Raw genomic sequence first — 27,233 nt, forward strand, 5'->3', positions numbered from 1 at the left:
TGAACTAACTGATTTAATTAATTACTCCGTTCTGCATCTTGATAAGGGGGGTGACACAAAACTAATTAATCGTTTTCCTGAATTACCAGCGCTAGACATATTGATAGACAGCTATATGTTATATATATTACATTTGGAAACAGTTTATATTATAATGTTAATACAAATCCAATTAACTGACTACAAATATGTGCAGTAATTAAATGCGTCACGTACATATCACAAATAATTGTATGACTGCTCTAGGATTGCCCCTGCAGTGGCAATTATTTTGCTTAATTTTTTATGTTACTGTCACAGAATAACAATAAGTCACGTTGCTTAAATATATGAAATAAAGGTAACCCTATATTGTAATGATGGTTGTTTATACAGTGGATATAAAAAGTCTACACCCCCCCCCGCTAAAATGTCAGCTTTCTGTGATGTAAAAAAAATGAGACAAGGATAAATCATTTCAGAACTTTTTCCACCTTTAACCGCTTCCCGGCCATCCTATAGCAGAAATACTGCTACAGGGCGGCAGCAGTGCGCAAAATCATTTATATATACGTGATCTTGCACGAGTTGTACCCGCTCCTGTTGTCAATCACCGGGCCCCGGCCGGTAATTACTCGCTGGCGCCCCGTGATTTCCGAGGATCTTCGATGGAGAGGAGGACTGTTTTGTTTACTAACAGTCCTCCTCCTTGTCAGCTCGGGCACATTGCACAGCACAGCCATCCACAGAAGTGTGATTACAGTGAAGCACACGCATCCCGCCCCCTAGTAAAACACTCCCTGCACACAGTGAACCCTTTGATCTCCGCTCATGTTAACCCCTTCCTGCCCAGTGCCATTAGTACAGTGTCAGTGTTTGTTTTTTTTAGCACTGACCACTGTATTGGTGTCACTGGGGATGTCAGTGACACCAAGTCAGTTTCCCACAGTGTCAGAATGTCCGCCGCAGTCCCGCTATCAGTCGCTGATCGCCAAAATTATTAGAAAAAAAATCCCAGTATATATACCGCCATTTGTAATTGCTATACCTTTCATGCAAACCAATTAATTTACACGTATTGGGATTTTTTAGCAAAAACATGTAGCGGAATACATTTTGGCCTAAATCTATGATGAAATTTGATTATTTAAAAACATTTTTTACTGGACACGTTTAACCACTTGCCCTCCAGAGGATTCCCCCCCCCCCCCCCTTCCTGACCAGGACATTTTTTGCATCACAGCGCTGCGTAATTTTAACTGACAATTGTGCGGTCATGCAACGCTGCACCCAAACTAAATGTATGTCCTTTTTTCCCCCACAAATAGAGCTTTCTTTTGGTGGTATTTGATCGCCTGTGTGTTTTTGTTTTTTTTTTTGTAAAGGGCAACGTGTTTCTGTGCATGTCAGGAAATGTGCGCTTTTGGTCACGTTTCCAAAATGCACAGGGTGTGAACCTAGCCTAGTCCATGCTGCCTCTCCTACCCCTTCAGTCTTTCTTTAGGCTGCCTCTGAGCTGCCTGTACCCCATTTTGGAAATATGCATATTATTGTACAGCGGCTCCTTCCCGGACAAGCCCCCACATGTAGCCCTCACCCCGAAGGAGCCGCTGGAATTAACGGGCACTTCTGTCCTTTCTTCAGTGATGAACCATATATATTGGATCCACAGCACACCAGTACACCTTGTGGGAAGTTTTATAACAGATTTAATAAGACAGGTAAAACTCTGCAAATAGACTGCAAATTAACTTGGAAAATAGCAGTTACATGCATTGAATACACAAGCCTTCTAGAATTGGCACAATCACATCAATAAACACAATATTCATGTATATACATATATACCAGTATAGCTATAGATCAGAATTAACCCCCAGCAACTACAGCAGCAATATATCCCCAGCTAAAGTGACATCTCTTTAGGCTCAGTCCCAAATTCACTTGTATACTGTGAGATTGTAACACTGTGTGAGTCTATGTGTTGCACAGGCCTGTGTTAGTGAATCGGTGGAGCGCTCTTAAGGACTGACATGTCACAGGTTAGGAGTTGCTCACCACATCCAAAAAAACTGTCTCCAGGGGTTAACTCCTTGAAGGGATGATGACTGGGGCTCTGTCTCTCTGACTAGTTTTTTTCTGTTGTCAATTGTCGGTGCTGCACAGTCTCTGAGGTGCCTCATCTGGGATGGTCACACACCTCCTCTGCGATTTCCAACACTCTGACCTCTCTCTGCGGTGGGAGATGTCGTTGCTGTCGGTAACTGCCATCGCGGGTGACTGGTACCAATGATCACAGTTGCTGCAGACTTCAGCTGCTGTAGATAACCGTTGTCCTTAGCAACCTCTGCTGTTCTGGAAACAGTGTCAGTGTACTTCAACAGTAGGGGCTGCAGACCAGCTCCCACATGTCCTCTGCAAAGGCCCACGTGGCTCCTCCACCCCCTTCCTCCTTGCATAGCCTCCTGGTCTTGTAGTTCTGTGCAGTATAAAGTTACACTGTCTGCCTCTGTAATGAAACTGCAACTCCCACAAACACCACAGTACTTCTGAGAGCTGAGCCAATCAAACCCTTTCTGACAACATGCAGTCTTAAAAGGGAAACCGTTCTGTAAAAGGGAAACGGCAATGGCCCTGCTACATATATCACACCATAAACAGACATTACTGTGAGATCGGCCCACTGCCCAACAGTCACACATCCTCACATTATGTCATCCCAGCCAATCCCTAGGGAAGTGTGCCCAGTAGGTGGCTGGGAGGGAGCATAAATGGTTTAAGGCTCTGAGCAGAGGGATTCTAGTCCAGGGGGAGAGGATTCCAACCTGAAGGACTGCTGTCCTTCTAGGCAGTCCAGCTGTGCTTCTTCATTTGTTTATCAAGGTCCCAGTGATGCTTGCTGGGAGGCCTATTCTATTGAACTCTTAGATTGTAAGCTCCAAGGATCAGGGCCCTCCTAACCCTCTTGTATTGAACTGTATTGTTGCTGTATTGTTTCCCATTATATTGTAAAGCGCTGAGCAAACTGTTGGCGCTATATAAATCCTGTATAATAATAATAATAATAATTGAACTCACTGGAGCTGTTCGAGGGATTTCCTTTTGGGGAGCTGATCTGAAGATTTCACAGAAGAAATGTCTGTCAATTATTGGAAGGAGGCATCCGACTATCCAAGGACATTAGTGAGTACAAACTGATATGTGACTGTGTGCTGCTGCAATCCCTCATGTATCAGAGTCAGCTTGTGATAAAAAGTGGACATTTCCTATGGTGTTCCCTGTGTAGCCCAGTCCATTATTTTCTAATGCAAGGACTGTGCTAGGAAACTCTAGGAAGGAGACAGATGTCCTCGTGTTACTGTAAAATCAAAGAACAACAGGGGCGCACCACCTTGCGCATTATCCAGGATGATAGCTTTAATGATCCAAAATAAAATATACTCACAAACGTAGAGTACAAAAGCGTGTCAGATACAAAGCAGCCAGTACACAGGATCAGCTCCCAGTAATCATGAGGACCCTCTTAAGGCTGACACGTTTCGAGCAGCGATCGGCTTTTCCTCTGTAGTCTTCAGGCCAATCATGTGATACACAAGGTTTTCTTTGTTTCCTCTACAGTGAAGGGTGGTCCTCAGTGATGGAGAGAGTGGTGCTGGCTGGATGTAAGTACTGCTCTCTGCATCATGGTATGCGAGTACAAGACACCATAGTGACGACTCCTCAGGGGTGGATCCATGACATTCATTCACCTTTCCAACAGCTCCGTCTCCGCCACCCCCCTCTGCCAATCCCTCCACTGGCTTCCGATTGCGCAACGGATCAAATTCAAAATCCTAACACTGACGTACAAAGCTGTCCACCATACTGCCCCAAACTACATCACTGACCTAATATCCAAGTGCCACCCAGCATGCACACTCCGATCCTCACAAGACCTTCTTCTCTCTAGTTCCCTGGTCTCCTCCTCCCATGCCCGCCTCCAGGACTTCTCCAGGGTGTCACCCATCCTCTGGAACTCCCTGCCCCAACCCATCAGATTATCACCTCTCCTTTAGGCGCACCCTGAAAACCCACCTCTTCAGGGAAGCCTACCCCACCCCCTGCTAACTTGCCGACCTCGTCCACTATTCGAACTATTGGCGCTTTATAAATACTGTATAATAATAATTATAAGAATGACACCTTTTTTCCCCCCAGGTTTTCCTGACTGAATGACAGGAAAAGAAAGTATAAACATTACACATACGTACCATAAAAAAAGTTCCAGTAGTTTCCCATATAAATATAGAAAGATATCAACTGTATAGCATTTGCACGGAGGAATGTAGCGCTACTCCCATAAACTACTACATATAAATATATAAAAATAGTAAGTGAGAAAAAAATACATATAGTATACGGAATATAGTGCCAAATTAAGTGAAATCATGCAAAATATTAATTATTAACAAGTGACACGACTAAATGTGAACACAAAAAGGCTCAACAGTGATGGTGAAAAATATTAATTCCAGCTGTAAAAATATATAATCACATTCAAATAATAATTGACTCATGAAAAAGTCTAAAAAGTGTGAGCAAACGTGTACACCAATACACAGATGTAACTACAAATACCCCATTAGGTGATCAAATAATTGAGTACATATACTGTGTACAATAGTGAAAAAACAAAAGTGCAACTGAACACACCAAAAACTCAATTTCTGTGCTCTTAAAGTCCAAAAAACACATAGATGACCACATTCGGATCAAACACTCGTGCTGATATTTGTGTGAACACGTGGGTGAATGGTTGACAGACGATAATTCGACCACCGGCTAGATCAGCCTCTCACCTCAAAACTTTAACCCTTGCAGGTCAAAGCGCTCAATTGGATCCCTGAGCCCTGAGGAAGTGTCATGATACTTTGACGCAACGCGTCGGCCTGACGTAGTGACACACTTCCGGCGTGGCGGCCATCTTGGTACTCCCTTGTACACCCATGGTTATTTCTACATCCAAAAGCATGGGTCTGGAGCTGCTAATTTTCACCAATTGATGTGAGTGCGCTATCTACTTTGTATTGTCCGATTTTTGGCAATAAACATACTGCACAATGGGAGCTTGTGTTTTATGTTTTTGAATGAGATAATACTGCAGTATTTGACCTTGCCTGGAGAGGAGCCATTATTGGTGTGCTGATCCCTAAAGGGAGATTTGTGTGCGGTGGGAGCTGATCCATTTGGAGTGACAGCAGACTTGGAGGATCTTTGAGAGGGATCCAATCGAGCGCTTTGACCTGCAAGGGTCGAAGTTTTGAGGTGAGAGGCTGATCTAGCCGGTGGTCGAATTATCGTCTGTCAACCATTCACCCACGTGTTCACACAAATATCAGCACGAGTGTTTGATCCGAATGTGGTCATCTATGTGTTTTTTGGACTTTAAGAGCACAGAAATAGAGCTTTTGGTGTGTTCAGTTGCACTTTTGTTTTTTCACTAATGTACACAGTATATGTACTCATTTATTTGATCACCTAATGGGGTATTTGTAGTTACAAGTGTGTATTGATGTACACGTTTGCTCACACTTTTTAGATTTTTTCATCAGTCAATTATTATTTGAATGTGATTATATATTTTTACAGCTGGAATTAATATTTTTCACCATCACTGTTGAGCCTTTTTTCTGTTCACATTTAGTAGTGTCACTTGTTATTAACTAATATTTTGCATGATTTCACTTAATTTGGCACTATATTACATATACTATATGTATTTTTTTCTCACTTACTATTTTTATATATTTATATGTAGTAGTTTATGGGAGTAGCGTACATTCCTCCATGCAACTGTTTTACATGATCATTGGTATATGATTTAATGTTAGCAGCAGCTCCCAATCAGGTTGCTTACTCCATTGGTGTTTGAGCGCAGGAGGTTCACACCATTATAACTGTATAGCATTATGAAGACGGAAAAGATACAATGCATTTTTGTTCCATTCAAGAGAAAGAACATTGGTGGGCTGTACAATGACTGATTATTGTGATAGCCAATCAAAGGCTATCACAGTGATCAATTGTCCGAGAACCAGTCCTCCCTGGTTCTGATCAATAAAGTGTTACTAAACCCACAACAGTAAAATCAGTCTGTATATGCAGTAAAACATGCTTGTTATACTCACTGTGGAACCTAAGGGGTTAATCCTCGGCATTGTGTAAAAAGGATGTTTTGCCCTGTCTTCTCTGATCCTTACCCCTTCTTCTATTGTCCCAATCCATCTGCTGATAGAACAGAGCATTGAGGGCAAGCTGCACATGCTCAGTTTGGTGTGTATTGCTGGGGAGTTTTCTGTACAATGACTGTACAATGACTGCTCATGCTCAGTTCGGTGTGTATTGCTGGAGAGTTTTCTGTACAATGACTGATTATTGTGATAGCCAATCAAAGGCTATCACAGTAATCATGTGATCGAGAGCCAGTCCTCCCTGGTTCCAATCATTAAAGTGTTATTAAACCCACAACAGTAAAATCAGTCTGTATATGCAGTAAAGCATGCTTGTTATACTCACTGTGGAATCTAAGGCGTTAATCCTCTGCATTGTGTAAAAAGGCTGTTTGATCCTGTCTTCTCTGATCCTCCCCTTCTTCTACTGTTCCCAATCCATCTGCTGATAGAACAGAGCCTTGAGGGCAAGCTGCACATGTTCATTTTGGTGTGTATTGCTGGAGAGTTTTCTTTTTTTCTTGGAAGAGTGCATGTGATCAGCACAGGGCCAATCAGCAGGGGTGTATTTACCACACGGCAAACAAGTCATTTGCTTAGGGTGGCATTTTTTAGGGGGGCAGCACTGCCCTCCAGAAGAAGGGACATATGTGGCATGGGGACTAGGTGAGATCCGAGAGAGGCTGCAGGCTGCTTGATGGTGGATGCAGAAGCCCGATTGTCGTTCCCGGGGATGTCTAGAGCTGTGAAGGTGAGTGTCTTTCTCTCTGTCACCGGCGGGGGGTGGGTATTAGCGGAAAGCTCTCTCGGGAGGGGGTGGAGATGTGGCAGGGATGTTGTTGATAAATGTCATGCTCTCTGTGTGGGCAGGGATCTGCTTTTGGTCAGTGTCAGGCTTTTTCCGCCAGGGATGGGGGGGGGGGCATCCGATTTTTGTGTTGCCTAGGGCAGCACAAAACCTAAATACACCACTGCCAATCAGCACTGTCCAGACAGAGGGTTAGGGGTTATGAAGCCTCAAAGGACAATCAGAGGAGAATGACAACTCCTCCTACAAGCTTTAACCAGTGCTCTGCTGGACACTGTTAGAAGTCACAAGACTGCTCTAACTGCTGATGAGAAAAGGTATTTAGCAGTTTATAGTTACTAAAATAACAGCATTTCCATTTTGTGTGTACTGTGGGAGACCAGATATAGTGAATGCAGGGTTTAGGAACACTTTAATATGAGACCTGAAACTCAGTGATAGCCCAGTCTTCATGTTGGGAGGCGGCTGAGCAGCACATTCTCAGCATAAACACACATACTGTATGTGGTCCCACAAAAGAAGGCCTACTTTAGTGAAGCCACATAGATGCATGCACTAAGCAAGAAGGGGTTCCCATGTTCAGAGTATCTAATCAGCCCCTGAATGCACAGAATTCCTATTTCTCTACCTAAATGCAGGTAAATGCGAATTATACTATTTAAAATAATTACATGCATTTCTATGTATTTAGCAATGTATGCAGAAAATAGAAATCACATAATAAGAAATTCATAGAAATATAAATGCACGAATGTCATTGGCAGTGTGAAAACTCAGATTATTTACATTGATCATAACCCATTTATAGACATATATTAAAGACAAATAAAACACGTAGATTGATCTTGTCTTGTACTATGACCCTTAATTAAAGCAGCTTTTATTTTATATTGTCTTAATAAATTGCCAAGTTACCATTAAACCACCATTTCATTCCACTTTCCGAATAATTACACACCGCAGCAATTAGCAGAGGATTCCTGCTCGCTCTTCCTAGCTCGGCGCATATATTTCTGCAGCGGTCCCGTACGACTCCCAGCGCTGTCATTTAATGAAATCTGTGTTAGTTTTTATTGCCACGGTAAATAACAAGTTGATTTAGGCAAGCATTTAGGAGATTTAAATGTCTGTTTGATATTTTCTGTGCGCAAATATTTACCTGTGTCATTTGTAAGCCATAGATTTGCAACGAGCGGGATGCGGGTAAAGGGAGGCCGCCAACAAACAGCACACAACACAAAATGTGGAAGGGAGAACATCTGCGGAGCCATGCTTTAATGAGCAAAGACAATTGATGCCATTCTCTGCCCTCATTTCCACTAAGTTAACTGACAATGCCCCAAAACTCTCTTCCCCCATCCAGAATAAACAAATAAGCTAATCAGAGCAGAACAAGCTGTTGGTGAGATTTGTAATTATAGTTTACGTCTATCGGGAGCCTACTTTTTGACTATATATAATCGTGGCCACATATGTATCACTGCGGTCATACAATTATTCGGTGCAACTAAATTGATTGAATGTAATAAAAATCACAACCACAGAGCCCCAATTTCATTGATTTAGTGAGCACTCCATAAATTTTGTCTTGGCCTTGGCGGAATTTTGTTGATCTCTTTTGATTATATTAACATTTATTTTATGTCCTATTATTACCTGTACGTCACGGCTTTCTTTCAGGTCCATGTGCACTGCCATTCACTGCAGCACAAGCCGATCAGAGGGTCCCGGCAAATGATTTATGGCTGGGACCCGCTGATCGGCTCAGGGAATGACAGGAGAGAGCTGTTGGTAAACAACATAGGGCTGTCTACATAAAGTAGCGATGTGTTGTTTTTTCTCCCTGCAGAGCAGGGAGTAAAAACCGGCACATTTTTTACTAGAATCATCACACAGTACACACACTAAACATTGTGAGGGATACTTTTAACCTCATGATCGCCCTAGATGTTAACCCCTTTCCCTGCCACTGTCATTAGTACAGTGACAGTGTATATTATTAGCACTGATTGTGGCAGGCGCAGCACCCTTTGGTGCCTAGTGCGCTGTGGCATTAGAAAAATTATGCAATTGCTGTTTCTTTGTTTGATTAGACTGACTTTACTCTGTAATTCCTCCAATGCCGCTCTATGGATGCAGTAGGTTTAAAGAGCACACCGAATACTTTAGTTAACTTCTTTAATAACTTCAATCTTCTTCATATAACTGCTTACAATGGCTTATTTCTTTCATATTACAATGGTTTAATTCGTATTACATTGGGTTGATTCGATAGCTTATCTCAATAGGTTCAATAAATTCGATAAATTCGTTCTGTATATTTCGATAGATTGATAAATTCACTTGGATTTATAAATTCGTTAGATTACTTTACAGTGACTTGATTCGTAAATTCGGTGGAACTACAAGTAAACACATACAACAGTTTTTTAGACACAGATCTACCTGCACTGTTAAACAATAGAGGAACACACAAGTGCATTAAATACCTATTTGGCCTTCTCTACTTCCATGGAGCTTCTCTGATTGGAACTTTGTCTGTTTCCTCCTCTGTCTGGTGAGCATGTGTCTCTAGAAAATCCTAGCAGGGAGTTTTACACAGGCATAAATGTGAAACTGGCTGGGATTGGTTAAGGCTCTGTACAGTGTGAGGCTGTCTGTGATTGGCTCAGCTCTATACTAATACTAACTCTTAAAGGCATATTTTCCTTTTCTGCTTCTGCTAACACAATGAATATATAAATGTCATATAACAATCAAAGACATAAATTACAGCAATGATTCTGCTTTTGGCTTTAACATGTGCCCATATACACTGTACTGAGGTTATTCGCAGGTTTGGTATACACATATATGTGAACCATATTAGCAACCTAGGACTGGTCTTAGCTGGCCAGCTACACTGATCGTTGTATTAGTGCCACTGGAGATGTCAGTGTCAGTTAGCCAGTTCCCACAAAGTGTTAGTTTCAGATTTCCCGCCGCACTTTCGCTACTATAAGTCGCTGATCACCACTATCAGTAGTATTAAGCAGCTTGCTATGGGGACACAGGAAAAAGAGGAGGAGCCAAGATCGCTGGCGGAGGACCCGAGAAGAGGAAAATCGGGGCCTCTCTGTGCATTAACACTGCGCAGAGCATGTGAGTATAACATGTTTGTTGTTTTAATAAATAAAAAATAGACTTTGGCAACACTTTAATTCTGAATGGCACCCCAATACACATTCCCAGTGCACATTTGTTGAAGTGCAGTGTGATTTGTAACCTGCTGTTAAATAAATGGGGTGCTATAACTCGATGCATGTTAACGCACAACAACAGACGTTACTGGTATGAATAAGGCCTTATAGGTATTAGATGGGCATTCCTAGTAATCTGCTCACTGAGTACATACAGTCATGGCCAGAAATAGTGGCACCCCTGCATTTCTGTCAGATAATGTACCACTTGACCCAGAAAATTATTGCAATTACAAATGTTTAGGCATTCTCATGTTTATTTCTTTTGTTTGTATTGGTATGACACAAAAAGTGGAGAAACAAAAAGCCAAATCTGACACATTCCACACAAAACCCCAAAAGTGGACTGGACAAAATTATTGGCACCTTCTCAAAATTGTAAGAAATAATTGCATTACACATTTGTGATGCTCCTGTAATTTGTAATTAAACTCACCTATATCAATTAGCAGGTGCTGACAATATATAAATCACATCAGCAACCATTTAAAGGGGAAAAATTGACTCAACCTTTCTCTTGTGTGCCACACGGAGCATGGAGAAGAGAAAGAGCAGCAAAGAATTGTCTGAGGCTTTGAGAACAAAGATTGTGGAAAAGCATGAAAAATCTCAGGGTTACATGTCCATCACCAAAGATTCTAATGTTCCTGTGTCCACTGTGTGCAACATTGTCAAGACGTTTAAAGCCCATGGCACTGTAGCTAATCTCCCTGGACGTGGATGAATGAAAAGATCTTGATCAAAGATTGCAATGAAAGATTGTTCAAATGGTGGATAAAGAACCTCGATCAACTTCCAGACAAATTCATGCTGACCTTCAGGCCCAGGGTACAATTGTGTCAGCTCGCACTATAAGTCGCCATCTGAATGAAAAGGGATGCTATTGTAGAAGAGCCAGAAGGACCCCACTGCTGACACAGAAACATAAAAAAGCCAGATTGGAGTTTGCCAAAACTTACCTGAGGAAGCCAAAATCCTTTTGGGAAAATGTGCTGTGGACAGACGAAACAAAAATTACAGCTTTTTGGTAAAGACCATCATTCTACTGTTTTCAGAAAAAGCAATGAGACCTTCAAATTAAGTATTACAGCCCCTACAATCAAACAGGGTGGAGGTTCACTGAAGTTTTGGGGTTGCTTTGCTGCTTCAGGCACTGGATGTCTTGACAGTGTGCATCGAATTATGAAATCTGAAGACTACCAAAGAATTCTGGGGTGCAATGTAGGACCCAGTGTCAGAAAGTTGGGTCTCTGTCAGAGGTCATGGGTCTTACAGCAGGACAATGACCCAAAGCACACATCAAAAAGCACCCAGAAATGGCTTCAGACAAAGAGCTGGAGAGTATTGAGCTGGCCATCAATGAGTCCAGATCTCAATCCCATAGAGATCTCAAAACAGCAGTTGGGAAAAGGAACCCTTCCAATCTGAGAGACCTGAAGCAGTTGGCAAAGGAAGAGTGATCTAAAATTCCAGTAGAGAGGTAGAAGAAACTCATTGATGCCATTGATTTCAGTCACTATTTGAAAGGGGTGTGCTACCAAATATTAAATTGAGGGTGCCAATAATTTTGTCCAGTCCATTTTTTGGGTTTTGGAATGGAATGAATCAGATTTGGCTTTTTGTTTCTCCACTTTTTTGTATCATACCAATACAAACAAAAGAAAAAAACATGAGAATGCCTAAACATTTGTAATTGCAACAATTTTTCAAAGTGGTGCATTATCAGACAGAAATGCAGGGGTGCCAATATATTTGGCCATGACTGTATAGGTAATTGTACTAATGGTTTCAACTCCAGTGCTTTAAATGCACCGACAATGAAGAAACTGTAACTCGAGCTATTCCAGTGTCTTGCTAAATGGCTGATTTATGGAAATTCTAATGAGTTTTTACTAAATGAATGGTTTTACTCACTCAGTAGGAAAAAAATGAAAAGATAAGGTTACAACGCTTTATTAAATTAGAAAGCGTCATAAAGTAGAAGGTGCAATTGCATTACCCATCAATCTTCAATCATTTAGAAAGAAAATAAAGTTTAAAATGCATCAAGGCTTTGAGAGATTTGTGACTACGGAGTGTAAAATTTAACAGATGCTACAATATTTGGATGCCTTCTGGCAATCGCAGTTGTACCAAGCTGTCAGTGATTTGAAAATGCGCCTATCTTTGTAAGGGTGATCACACAGGCCTCTCTCTGATGTTCAGGGTGAGCTCAGGAAAACTTCTGCAGCCAGCATTTAAACTGAACGTAGATTTAAAGCTGAACTCCAGGATATTAAAAAGAAAACCCCTTGCAGTGGGTTCCCCCTGCACTTCAAGGGTTAAATGCTTGTTAAGTCTAGGGGTAGAGGAGCTGTACTACTTGCCCCATTCCTTGCTCCTCCAGCACACTCTTCTTCTCTCCAATGACCTGGAATGGGGGCAGACCTTTGCCATCCACACATACAATGATGGACTGCTGGATCTGCATTGTGCATGACAAACTCAGAAAGCCTATGACCAGCAATAGGGAGCGACTTTGGGGTCCGACCACACAGCATGGTGGAAGCCAGCCTGGAGAGAAGATTAATGTAGGTATTATAGCTCGTTCTTCTACCCCTAGACTTAATGTCAAACCTTACTCTATCTGAGCACCGCAAACTGAAAATGCTATTTAAAGTGTTACTAAACCCACAACAGTAAAATCAGTCTGTATATTATTATTATTATACAGTATTTATAAAGCGCCAATAGTTCGCTCAGCGCTGTACATTACAAGCAGTAAAGCATGCTTGTTATACTCACGGTGGAACTTAGGGGGTTAATCCTCTGCATTGTGTAAAAAGGCTGTTTGATCCTGTCTTCTCTGATCCTCCCCTTCTTCCAGTGTCCCCCCCTTATGTACTGGTAAGACATATCATGTGGAGACACTCTGCACGTGCTCAGTTTGGTGTGTATTGCTACACCATTTATTTTTTCTCTTGGGAGAGTGCAAGGCCAATCAGCACTGTTCCGCCAGAGGTCAGGGGTTCCACTTCCTCCTAGAGCAGAAAGAAAACTCCTCCTACAAGCTTTACCCAGTGCTCAGCTGGATACTAATAGAAGTCACAAGACTGCTATATAATGCTGATGACAAAAAGTATTTAGCAGTTTATATTTACTAAAATAATTGCATTTCCATGTTCTGTGTACTGTGGGAGAACAGATATAGTGAATGCAGGGTCCTGGGTTTAGGAAAACTTGAATTCATTTTTAATATTCAAAGCAAACTCACCCATCCATTCATGTCTCCATTGTTCAAGGGAACTTCCCGATTCTGATAAGCTCCCTGGCTGCAGATCCCCACAACCCCTGCATCAGCAATGGACCTCATCTTTATCTACATAAGGATAAGGTGCTTTGCCACGGAGGCCCACCCTTGCCAAAATACCCCCATCTTAAGGACTTGGGGCCTGGCATGGTCCAGGAGTAGTAGAGGTACATGTTTGTCTTCACTTTTCTGGCTTTCAAGGCTGCATGCTCTGATAATGGTCTGGTATTGACTTTGCAGGGACCTCAGATTTTTTCTTTCTTGGGTTCCTCTTAAAAATTCATACAAGCCTGGAAGAGTCTGGTATAGAATTTGGGTGGTCTCTTAAAATGCATACCAGACCTGAAGGACCTGGTCTGAATTGGGGGGAACCCCACACCATTTTTCTTCCCAGCCATGTAAATCAGTAGGGCCAGGCAAATGACAAATGCCCCAAGCAGCCATGGTTCAGTCTTAACTTGTGTTCAAACCAAACCTTAAAGAGGAACTTCACCCTTATTATAAAAATTACAACAATATCGCCTTTTGAAATATTTAGTAATGGGAATCTACAAACAGATAACTGCAGGCTTTTTATTCTTTGTATACCCAACCTTATTCTTATCCTCCTGATTCTTCTCACGATAACCATTTTTACGAAGGGCAGATGAATCCATCTGCCTTTACTTCCTGGAACATGTGATAGGAACTTCCCAAGATGCAGTTATAAGGCCAGGATTACATCACCAGTGTCTCACTCAACCAGGAAGTAGAAAAACAATAATTGTAAGTAAAAGCAAAAGAGTTTGTTTAACTAATGAATGTAAGATGATTTCATATTAGCATACAGAGCTGTATGCTGATGTGATTTTTAGGGGGAAAGTCCAGTTTTAAGCTTATCAGTAATTGGAGAAATTTACTCTCATTTCCCATTGTGTCTCCAGGGCAATAAATGAACGAAAATCTCCCTAGTGAGACTCAGACAGCAATAGAAGACCTAAAAGGGGTTTTAACCTTCCTTACTCTATCTAAAACTTAAAAATACTAACCCATGGCATCAATTAAAAATCAAACCATAAAATAGGTTTTTGCCATTGTTATGGAAAGGACTGGTCTTTAGTTATTTTTAGGAAGTGTTACCTCCACCTGCTGTATTACAAATCCCTTTCCTGTTTTGCTTCTATTTTAGAATTATGTGCGCTTTTTTGCCATAATATACCTAATATTGCAGGAAAGGTACAGAGAATTTAGAAGCTGACAGCCTAGATGCCTTGTACCAAGTCAGCTCAGCTGCAGATATTTACACCTGATATACTTAGGTCTTCTTCAAGCCCTCCCCATCCCAGGCTGTAATGTTGCCCGTGACTGATAGACTATCTTTCTTGTTGAGGGTATAGAAAAGCATTGGCTATCTCTTATCCATCATTTAGATGTGGCTCTTTTTTGGAGCAGTGAAGAAAATTCCTTGGGAATTTGTCTTGTTGTCAGATGGGGTGTTCATAAAGACGGAGATAGCTTGTCGGTTCACTTGCTGAGAAATGAGGAGAGGATTCATAGAGCAAGGTGTGCACTGTCTCTCATGGGAATGTAGTATTTATACAGAAGGACCTCAATGTGTCCTCACGATTGCACCTTCATCTACTGCTGCTTGATGTAAATGCCCAGTAAGTGCTGGAGGGAGGAGATATCACGGCCGAGCTGGAACAAGACGCCATGAACCTGCTTAGAAAGGAGGAGGTGTGCTACTTCACTCAATAGTAAACTTCTCATTTTTAAGAAGAACCCAAGTTAAAGTGTAGCTATACCATGAACCTTCACAGACACTCAGGTAAAGACCTCCTTCACCTTACGAGCATGTTGCATGTTACACCTACATTTATGATGTAACGGTGCCAAACGCTCCCCCTTCTCAAAATAGCCCCATCTCTGATGGCGTGCAGGGGTATTCTCCCCTCCGAAACAGCTGTCAGATCTGAAGTTAGAGATCTGTGAGTGAATAAACAGGTCTCCTCTGCCACCATGGTAGACGGACTTGTAGTTCTCAATTGAACACAAGTGTGGTGATCACTGCATTCAAAATCCATTGACACTTCCTCCAGCCAGGGGCGGACTGACCATTTGGAAACTCGGGCAGTGCCCGAGGGCCCGGGGCCAGTAGGGGGCCCCATGAGATGCCCCTGGTACCTTTTTCATAGGCTTTTTTGAGTTTGGGCAAGGACACGGGCCCCATGATCCCCTATTGCCCGGGGGGTCAGTAGGGGGCCCCATGAGATGCCCCTGGTACCTTTTTCATAGGCTTTTTTGAGTTTGGGCAAGGACACAGGGGCCCCGTGATCCCCTATTGCCCTGGGGCCCCATGACTTGTCAGTCCGCCCCTGCCTCCAGCTCTCTAACTGAAAGTCCTACATCAGTACTGCAGGAGCCTGGCATTTTTGGTGGAGGTTTGTTGTGCCTTCCTTCAGACTCAAACCCCTTGAGTTGAGGGGTCGGAATTTGAGGATGTACATTTTCCTTTTATTCAAAGAGTCAAAAAGTGTATTACCTTTCTAACTCCCCTACATCTTCTGGCCACAGTGGCTCTGGCGGTGGACTGTTGAATTCCAAGGGATTGGGCTCCAGAAAGGGAAGGGGCATATTTCCAAGTCCTGGGGATTATCATCAACCTGGACAAATATGTGGGCCCTGTGTACAGCCTGCCTCTGGCATCTTGGGACACTTTATAACCAAAGAAAATGATTTGCCGAGTCACAAATGTACTTGCAGGTAATACATTGTACCCGAAGCTTGATGATTGCGTTAGTATTTTTTGGACATAAACATTTCACTTTAAAATAATTTTTGACAAGTTTTCCTGATATCAAGGGAAAAAAAGGTGAGGGTGCTCCAACACACAGCCTGTGATTGACAGCTTCAGCTCTGTTCCTATGTACTGTGTAAAGGGGGGGGGTGTCCCTTCCCTCCTATCAGCTCCTAGAGCTCCCCTCATTGAGATCTGCAGTGTGTAATTTCAGCTCCCCACCCTCTGATTTTTGAAAGCTCAAACAAATTTTATAAATTATGGACTTTGAATGGCTCTAAAGAAGAGAAGACTTCAGATAAACAGGTCCTACTTACATAGGAGGATTTGTATCTCTCTGTGTATCACTTGAGGCCAGTCACTTCACCAGGTATAAGTAACGGTTTACAACCACTTTAAGATATATTTTAGAAGAAAAACATTTTAGATCATCCTCCGTAAATGAGTTCTTGAAAAAAGCTGTAAGTCTGTTACTTTTATTTTAATTTATTATTTGTATGTGCGCATGTTTCTCGCCTTTCCTCTCCAGTTATTAGCCTGGCTAGAACGCATTTTATTAAAGTTGTTAATTATTTTGCATATAATGGGTTTTCATGTCAGACGAGGTAAAAAAAAATGCTATTCATGTGCATTAATTATTCAATAAAACACGTCCCTTTAAACGCCATATTTAATCCCTGCACTGCCGAGGGGCCCAGAACGCATTACTCTGCATATAATGGAATTGTTCTCTCTGCTGAATAAAAGGGGCTTTATTCAGGTGAAATAATTACATTAGACCAGGAAATAAATTTGCAGCTTTTTTTCTACCCTTGTTACTTCTACAAACTGAGAAATGGTGAAATAGAAATAAACAGTAAAATCTATCTATCTATCTATCTATCGAGACATCTATCTATCTATCGAGACATCTATCGAGACATCTATCTATCTATCTATCAATCTATCTATCTATCTATCTATCCTAAAAATAGAATAATGTTTGCTAAACGTTTTAGTTCCAGACAAAGTCCAGGTACACAAACTGACAGTTAAATTAGAAGTTAAAGTTTTACTAAACCCAGGACCCTCCATTCACTATATTTGGTCTCCCACAGTACACACAACATGGAAATGCAATTATTTTAGCGAATATAAACTGCTAAATACCTTTTCTCATCAGCCGTGTATAGCAGTCTTGTGACTTCTATCAGTGTCCAGCAGGGCACATGTTAAAGCTTGTAGGAGGAGTTTACATTCTGCTCTAGGAGGATCCAGAACCCCTGATCTCTGTCTGGGTGCTGATTGACCCTGTGCTGATCACATACACTCTCCCAAGAAAAAAAAAATCCTCTCTAGCAATACACACCAAGTTGAGCATGTGCAGAGTGACTCCAAACGATATGTCTTATCAGGAAATAAGAGGGGGATACTGGAAGAAGGGGAGGATCAGAGAAGTCAGGATTACACAAGGCAGAGGATTAACCCCTTGGGTTCCACAGTGAGTATAACCAGCATGCTTTACTGCTTATACAGATTGATTATACTGTTGTGGGTTTAATAACACTTTAAAGAGGAAGCACACTCTGCCTAATCCATGCTCCCACCCAATAAAAGAAACTCTCTATCACTTGTCCCTGCATTTAAAATGAAAGGAAAAAATATATATGCTCCAAGGAGCAGGGCCCTCCTAACCAGGGGCGGACTGACTATTTGGAAACTTGGGCACTGCCCGAGGGCCAGTAGGGGGCCCCATGAGATGCCCCTGGTACCTTTTTCATACGCTTTTTTGAGTGTGGGCAAGGACACAGGGGTCCCATGATCCCCTATTGCTCGGGGGCCCCATGAGTTGTCAGTCCGCCTCTGTGCATAACGCAGCTCTGAGACGAGACTGAGAATTACAAGTTTTTAGCTGTGTTATATACAGGACTTTTATGTAAGGAAAGGGCCAATTTCTCTTGCAAGCAACATGACCTTTGACTTGGTCAGCTTGTAATGACATTCCTGTGATATAAATTCAGCTAAGGTGACCAGGATATTGTGCGCCAACTTTAATAAGGAAATCTGAAACCTCCCCATCATTGCTATACCATGGAGTCCGGCGTTGCCTTGCCGAAATGACAGCACTTATTTGCATGCAGAAAAGCATCTGAAGTGAGATTTTGTGGTGTAAACTGTAAGCAAAAATGCATCCAGAACCCATGCGTTTTTAATCCATTCCAGTGTGTGTTTTTTTTTTAAAGGCTTCCTTTTTTTGTTTGTTATGTGATGTGTTCCGTTGCATTTTTGATGCACTTAGATGCGTTTCAGTGTGCTTTTGATGCATTTTGCCGCATTCCAGTATAGTTCAGTGCAGAAAAAATGCTGCATGTTCTTTTTTCTGCTCTGGAATATACTGGAACTGACCGCACTGGTGTGAGCTATGCTGTTGAAACTCTTTTGCCCATGTGTTTTTGATGCATAAAAAAATGCACTGGACCACATCAGGCCTTAATGGCTGGAAATTAATCTGGATGACTGAACATTTCTAGGCAACTTGCATTTGTTCATCCGAATCATCCTTTACTTTTTGCATGCTACTCTCACATCAAAAGTGAAGAGGTTACTAAAGAAAAATTCTGAAGAATGTAATGTATTTGTATTGTATTTTTGGACGATTAATGCACTGGTTAACTGAAAATCATACAATCCGGTATCGTACCATTTTTGCACGCAAAATGCATCAAAAACGTGGCAAACAACGCACTACATGCTTTTCTGCAGAGTTTCCATTGAAGTCTATAGAACCAAAAATGCTACTTTTTTTGCATTTAAAAAAAGTCCCTGACCCTTTCCAAAAAACACACTGGGTGAAAACGCGGAGATGTGAACCCATAGGAAATCATGTTAAATGGATTGCTGAACATTTCTACAAAACGCTGTAAAAAACGCTTAGCTGTGAACCTAGGGTAAGCCAGTTCAGTACAATAGAGGAGCTGGTACAACAATTTATTCTTCCAAACGGCTTATTTAAACAAACAAAAAAAGGAGGAAACTTTTTTTTTTTTTTAATGTGCGAAAAGAGGGGAAATCATGCCGTTGGAGGTTTATAAAAGATATTGTTTGGGAGGAATTGTTTTGGGAGGATGTCATGTATGCTTCAGGCCCAGAAAGTTACATAAAGTCACTGCGGGCTTTCTTTTCTCCAAAAATCTAGGCAATGAAAAATTATATTGCAGCGATATCATGCACCATAAAACAACATCTTTACAAAGACATAAGTAATGGTTAGGCGTAAAGAAACAAAAGATCGCCTTTTATAGAAGCTGCAACACAGAGCAATAAAGCACATGTATTGAAGGACAGTAACCTGAAGTTATGGCTGATCACAGTGTGTATGAGGATGCCAAAGCTTACAGTAGGGGTGCTCAACCTGTGGCCCTCCGAGCTCTCTGTTGTGGCCATTGGTGCTCTCTGATGTGGCCGTTGGAGCCCTCTGATGTGGCCGTTGGAGCTCTCTGATCTGGCCGTTGGAGCTCTCTGATCTGGCCGTTGGAGCTCTCTGATCTGGCCGTTGGAGCCCTCTGATCTGGCCGTTGGAGCCCTCTGATGTGGCCGTTGGAGCCCTCTGATGTGGCCGTTGGAGCCCTCTGATGTGGCCGTTGGAGCCCTCTGATGTGGCCGTTGGAGCCCTCTGATGTGGCCGTTGGAGCCCTCTGATGTGGCCGTTGCAGCCCTCTGATGTGGCCGTTGGAGCCGTCTGATGTGGCCGTTGCAGCCCTCTGATGTGGCCGTTGGAGCCCTCTGATGTGGCCGTTGGAGCCGTCTGATGTGGCCATTGGAGCCGTCTGATGTGGCCATTGGACCCCTCTGATGTGGCCATTGAATGTCAGTATTAGTAAATAGATATTAAACATATAAGACTTTAAAATTAATATTGCATCCACTCATGGAAAAACGCCAAACTAGGTACCTAAAAATCTCCATAGGCAACGCCTTAAAAGCCATTACAGGTTACCAGTTTAGAAATATAGAGGAGGTCTTGTACTAAAATGATTTCCCTCGCTCTGACGTTCGCAACGATAACTCAAATGCGGGACCTATGAGCAAGAGAATGGGGGCGCTTTAAAATGTTTTTATTTTGTTATTTTTTTTATTTTTTTATTTTTAATCTATTTTATTGCTATCAGAAGGGCTGAACACCTTCCCTCGTGATAGCTCAGACCATGACATGTCATATTTATGGAGAGATCCGGGGTCTGTTAGACGGCACATGTCTCCAAAGCATCTGATCAAACCAAGATCGATTTGATCAGATATATGTTCAAGCCAGAAACAGCTTGTTTACATGAGACCAAAATCAGAACTATCAAAATCCTCCTTGCTTCCAGTTTCTGGCGTCACACAGTGGAAGGAACAATATAATTTCCTTTCGCTGTGTCCCAGGAAATAGATGCCACCAGTCGCTTAGAAGTCCTCATGCACACGGGACGTTTTTACAGTGGCTGTTTTTGGCTTTTGGCGTTTTTTTCTACAGCCAGTAAACCCCCCAGCATGTTATCCTATGTGTCCATACACACATAGATTGTAATCAGCGTTTTTTTTTTGCCTGGGGTGTTTTTTGGCTAGAAGAAAAACCCAGAACTAGTGGGTTTCTAGAGGAGTTTTTTTAGCTGTAAAAACACTCGAACGCTGAGAAACATGTAAAAATGCGGTAAAACGCTGGCTGGCAACGCAAAATCATGGCAAACCGGTGTTTTTGGACTTTTTTTTGAGCAAAAAAAAAAATTTTTCTTTGGTAAAAAAAAACAGCGAAAAATCTCAAACGCGAAAAACGCCACTAAACGCTAATGCCAAAACTCTAAAAAACGCTGAAAGACTCACGTTTTTAACGTGACTTTACACAGCTAACATTACCAGAGAGATTAGATGTACTGTATATTATTTATATATATATATGCATGTTTGTTTTATTTATATAATTCTTATTTGTATATTTTTGGCTGCACTAATTTGATCGATTCTCTCTCTCTCTCTCCCCCCTCTCCCCCATCTCTCGATCCCTCTCTCCCCTCTCTCGATCCCTCTCTCCCCTCTCTCGATCCCTCTCTCCCCTCTCTCGATCTCTCTCTCCCCTCTCTCGATCTCTCTCTCCCCTCTCTCGATCTCTCTCTCCCCTCTCTCGATCTCTCTCTCCCCTCTCTCGATCTCTCTCTCGATCTCTCTTTACCCCTCCTTGATCTCTCTTTACCCCTCCTCGATCTCTCTCTTTACCCCTCCTTGATCTCTCTCTTTACCCCCCCTCTCTCTCTTTACCCCCCTCTCTCTCTACCCCCCCTCTCTCTCTCTCTCGATCGATAAAACCATATTGAGTGCACTCGCAGGCCGAATTTCTCTGTGCGGGTGGGGCGGCTGCACAGATTTTTGTGCATATCCGCAGCGGCACCACCCACACAGATGTGAACCCAGGCTTAGTGAAACTCAACATTGGAGGAAAGGGATAGGAGGCGCAGCATTGTCAGTCTGGAGGCGAGGGGAGTGTTAGATGTACTAACAGAATTAGATACACTAACACATGGAAGCCAAATTCCAGCGTTTCTGTGCAATTCACATGTGATTCAGTGGTGCGATTTAAGCCCTTTCATTTTGAATGGGCTGAAATTGACACCCACAGCAGATCGCAAGGGCAATGCGATTGAAATGTGGTGTGGGAAACCCGTACAGATTGCGGTGTTTCCTGCACCATATTAATGTGAACCTAGGCTAAAGGTTTTGCATGAATAAATAAAAGCTGATCATTTTAATTGCCCCTGCCAGTGTTAAGTGGTTTGTCTCATCCATGCAAATTGATACATTCTTCTGCAGAGCTTGTGCATTTGAAAAACAGCTCTTAATGGCTTCTTAGACTTCCTAGCTGGTTCAAAAGATGAAAACAGAAGAAAGAAGGCCTAAAAAAAGCAAACAAAAAACAGCAAACCCAAATACTCCTGCGCTTGGGGATGGACTCAGCTTGGGCTATGGCTACATCTCGGATGTCCTGGAATGCGCACTTCTTGCTGCCGTCAACAGACTGGGGTAGTCCAAATGCACTGGATATAAAGAAAACAAACAGAGGGTGCACAGTCCTAGTGCATTACCGTAAAAAACATTTAATGAAATAATAAAAATAGGTATCGTGCTCACAAATGACATAAATGTCAAAGGCACATTATAAAGAACAGCACTGCCTCATCCTCAGACGAAGAGGCAAATCCCCGAAATGCATTAGCCTGTTGGCAATCCAGGGTTCCCATTGCAATAGTGTGGATTGGACAGTGCTGTTCTTTATGATGTGCCTTTCACATTTATGTCATTTGTGAGTACGATACCTATTTTTATTATTTCAATAAATGTTTTTTTTACGGTAATGCATTGGGACAGTGCACCCTCTGTTTGTTTTCCTAAAAAAGAAAACAAATGCAGCCATCATATCTAAGAATTGCTAAGCTGCAAAATAATAAATGTTTGCTTTTTGGGTTTCATTCTGCTTTATCTATGAGCATTAGGTAGGCTGACCCTTTTTATTTGTCCTGAAAAGGACAGGTGGACTTGATTCCAAAATAAGATTTTCCGCTTTAAAAGAGGAGACAGTTGGGAGCCAAGCTAATGACAGGTTCAGTTTGCAAGAAATAAAAAGGCAGATAGTAATACACAAAAAAAATCTGAAATGCCATCAGAAAACTTTGTGACTTCAGTAGATTCTGTATAATGAGTAGAATTATTGTATACACATAATGATGAAAAAATACAGACATTACATCTTTTTTTTTTTTTTACAGAAGGAAATGAAAAAGTATATTACATTGTGTCGGGAATCCATGCTGAACACACAAAATAGCTTTACCTCCGTAGATTTGTGCGCCGCTGTGAGAAAACGGCAAACGGATATATTACAAATATTCCCGAAGCAATTCTTTGGGGGATGCGGTGCCTTGCGGTGCGCTATCTAAATTGGATGTCTCCTTGAAAGGCTCGGTGAATAAGTAAAATCGTATTATCTGTGGATAGCGCATACCGTTAAAGATGTCATTTTTTTTTTTTTTTTTTTTTTTTTTCGGGGGTGATGTTAAAAGAATAACGTTTACAACCGTCTCCACATTCAGGACTAACAGCATCCTGGGCCAAATACATATTCTTAATCAAGGGATTATAGCAGTTGGCAGTACCACCTGGGACACTGTCTTTGCGAAAGCACTTTTATCATGATGAAATGTTTTATCTGGCGGAAACATCCTGCATTTGAAAACTACACAAAAAGCAGCATGTGAGATTTATCCGTGTTTGTGCGTGGAAAAAAAAAAGATACAAAAAAAGGACATACAGTGAATCCAAATGAGCAAGACTTTTTTCCCCCCAAGTAGAAAATGAAAAGATAGCAGCTCATGTTGCTATTATTTAAAGCATATTGAAACCCAGAAGCAAAAATGTAATATATTACAATCTACCAATCTGTAAATGTGGTGGCTGCATTAGTTTTCTTTTTTAGGCTTTTTTCCATTTATTTTCAATTCCGTTAACAGACCAAGCTGTCCAGCAAAAATGTCAGTTAGAGGGTTGAGACAAATGATTTAGCACTGACGGGTGCTTACAATGATCAGATTTTACTCATTTATGTAAGACCTTTATCCCAAAAGAAAAAAGAAACTGTTGCTGTAAATGCTTACCCCCTTCATTACTAGGACTTTTTTTTGCTATTCAGTGTATATATATATATATATATATATATATATATATATATTTTTATAATTTTTTTACACAAATAGAGTTTTGGTGGTACTTGATTACCTTTTGGGTTTTTTATTTTTTGCTCTATAAATGAAAAAATATTTAAAAAATTATGGAAAAAAACACAATATTTTTTACTTTCTATTATAAAACTCATCCAATAAAAATGTAAAAAAAAAATCAAATTACTTTAAAAATTTTGGCCAGAATGTATTCTGCTACGTTTTTGATAAAAGCAAATCCCAAAAACCGTATATTGATTGATTTGCGCAAAAGTTATAGCGTCTACAAATTATGGTAACTATACTAGAATTTTATTTTTTACTAATGGCAGTGATCAGCGATTTACACTGGGGCTATGATATTTCATGGGGCAATCTGACACTAACTGACACTGGGGGAACTGACAGGGGTTAAATATGTGCCTAATTATGTGTAATGTGTGTACAGTGTGCTGCTTTTACTAACTGATCTCTCAGCTTCTCATCCCTGCCTTACAGGCATGAGAAACTGACAGATTGCTTCCTCTGTACAAAGCTCTGTGTTGTTTACCAACACAGAGTTCTGGGCTGTGATTGCACACAGCCAATCAGCAGATCCTAGCTGTGAATCATTGGCGAGGACTTGCTGACAGGCTCCCGCTGTGTAATAACAGTGGGTGCCGGGTGGGCTTCCTAAACCCGGAAGCAGGTGGCGATGTACCAGTATATTGCTGTTCCTGCAGCCACTGACACCCTCCCGCAGTACAGTGCAGGTGAGCAACAAGTGGTTAAAAAGTGTTTAGCGAGCTGTGATATGACAACAATTATTTTAAGAAATAGCATTAAATAATAGAAAAAAATATGAAATTTGTTCTGTTGTTGCTCAATTCTGTGTTTAACTTGAGATAAGCAGTGTACAGGGAACAGCAGGGCACATTATGGGGCACACCAGGGCACATTACATGGGCAGCACAGCAGGGCACATTACATGGGCAGCACAGCAGGGCAGATTATGGGGCACAATAGGGCACATTACATAAGGGGCAGCAGGTCACATTATGGGGCATACAGAATAACGTGTGGCACATCACGGGGCACACAGCAGAACATGGGGCACATCACGGGGCACACAGCAGAACATGGGGCACATCATGGGGCACACAGCAGAACATGGGGCACACAGCAGAACATGGGGCACATCATGGGGCACACAGCAGAACATGGGGCACATCACGGGGCAAGCAGCAGAACATGGGGCACATCATGCGGTAAACAGCAGAACATGGGCACACCATAGAGCACACAGCAGAACATGGGGCACACAGCAGAACATGGGGGACATTATGAGGCACACAGCAGAACATGGGGCACATCACAGGGCACACAGCAGAACATGGGGAACATCACAGGACACACGGCAGAACATGGGGCACATCATGCTGCAAACAGCAGAACAGGGGGCAGAACATGGGGCACATCATGGGGCACAGAGCAGAACATGGGGGACATCATAGAGCACACAGCAGGGCATAGGGCACACAGCAGAATATGGGGCACATCGCAAGGCACACAGCAGAACATGGGGCACATCACAGGGCATAGGGAACACAGCAGAACATGGGGCACATCATGGGGCACACGGCAGAACATGGGGAACATCACAAGACACACAGCAGAACATGGGGCACATTACAGGGCACACATCAGGGCATGGGGCACATTACAGGGCACAGAGCAGGGCATAGGGAACACAGCAGAATATGGGGCACATCTTGGGGCACACAGTAGAACATGGGGAACATCACAGGACCCAGAGGAGAACATAGGGCACATCATGGGGCACACAGAAAGGCATGGGACACATTACAGGATACACAGCGGAACATGGGACACATCATGGGGCACACAGCAGAACAGGGGACACATTATGGGGCACACAGCAGAACAGGGGACACATTATGAGGCACACAGTAGAACATGGGGCACATCATGGGGCACACAACAAAACATGGGGCGCATATGGGGCACACAGCAGAACATGGGACATACAGTAGAACATGGGGCACACCGCAGAACACAGGGCACATCATGGAGCACACAGTAGAACATGAGGCACACAGCAGAAAATGGGGCACATCACAGGGCACACAGCAGGGCATAGGGAACACAGCAGAACATGGGGCACATTACAGGGCACACAGTAGGGCATGGGGCACATTACAGGGCACATAGCAGAGCATGGGGTACACAGCAAAACATGGGACACATCATGGGGCACACAGCAGAACACGGGGCACATCATGGGGGAACACAGCAGAACATGGGGCACATCATGGGGCACACAATAGAACATGTGACACATCACAGGGCACACAGCAGGGCATAGGGAACACAGCAGAACATGGGGCACACAGCAAGGCATGGGGCACATTACAGGGCACATAGCAGAACATGGGGCACATCACAGGATACACAGTGGAACATGGGACACATCATGGGGCACACAGCAGAACATGGGGCACATCATGGGGCACACAGCAGAACATGAGGCACATCATGGGGCACACAGCAGAACAGGGGACACATTACGGGGCACACAGTAGAACATGGGGCACATCATGGGGCACACAGCAGAAGATGGAGCACATATGGGGTACACAGCAGAACATGGGGTACACAGTAGAACATGGGACACATTACAGGGCACACAGTAGGGCATGGGGCACATTACAGGGCACATAGCAGAGCATGGGGTACACAGCAAAACATGGGACACATCATGGGGCACACAGCAGAACACGGGGCACATCATGGGGGAACACAGCAGAACATGGGGCACATCATGGGGCACACAATAGAACATGTGACACATCACAGGGCACACAGCAGGGCATAGGGAACACAGCAGAACATGGGGCACACAGCAAGGCATGGGGCACATTACAGGGCACATAGCAGAACATGGGGCACATCACAGGATACACAATGGAACATGGGACACATCATGGGGCACACAGCAGAACATGAGGCACATCATGGGGCACACAGCAGAACATGGGGCACATCATGGGACACACAGCAGAACATGGGGCACATTATGGGGCACACAGCAGAACAGGGGGCACATCATGGGGCACACAGCAGAAGATGGAGCACATATGGGTTACACAGCAGAACATGGGGTACACAGTAGAACATGGGACACACATCAGAACACAGGGCACATCATG

General features: G+C 42.7%; 1 long non-coding RNA gene across 1 annotated transcript in view; it reads left to right on the top strand.

Moving 5' to 3' along the window:
• LOC149436221 (uncharacterized) overlaps window positions 1–23,757 on the top strand; it is a 39,730-nt gene extending 15,973 nt beyond the window's left edge. The window contains exon 2 of the long non-coding RNA XR_016308323.1: window positions 23,077–23,757. This is a non-coding gene — a long non-coding RNA (uncharacterized LOC149436221). The remainder of the gene's footprint in view (window positions 1–23,076) is intronic.
• Window positions 23,758–27,233: the final 3,476 nt, after the last annotated feature.

Source organism: Staurois parvus, unplaced genomic scaffold, assembly GCF_062004578.1.
Source record: "Staurois parvus isolate SC_StPar_1 unplaced genomic scaffold, SC_StPar_1.0 ptg001397l, whole genome shotgun sequence".
NCBI classification, from domain to species: Eukaryota; Metazoa; Chordata; class Amphibia; order Anura; family Ranidae; genus Staurois; species Staurois parvus.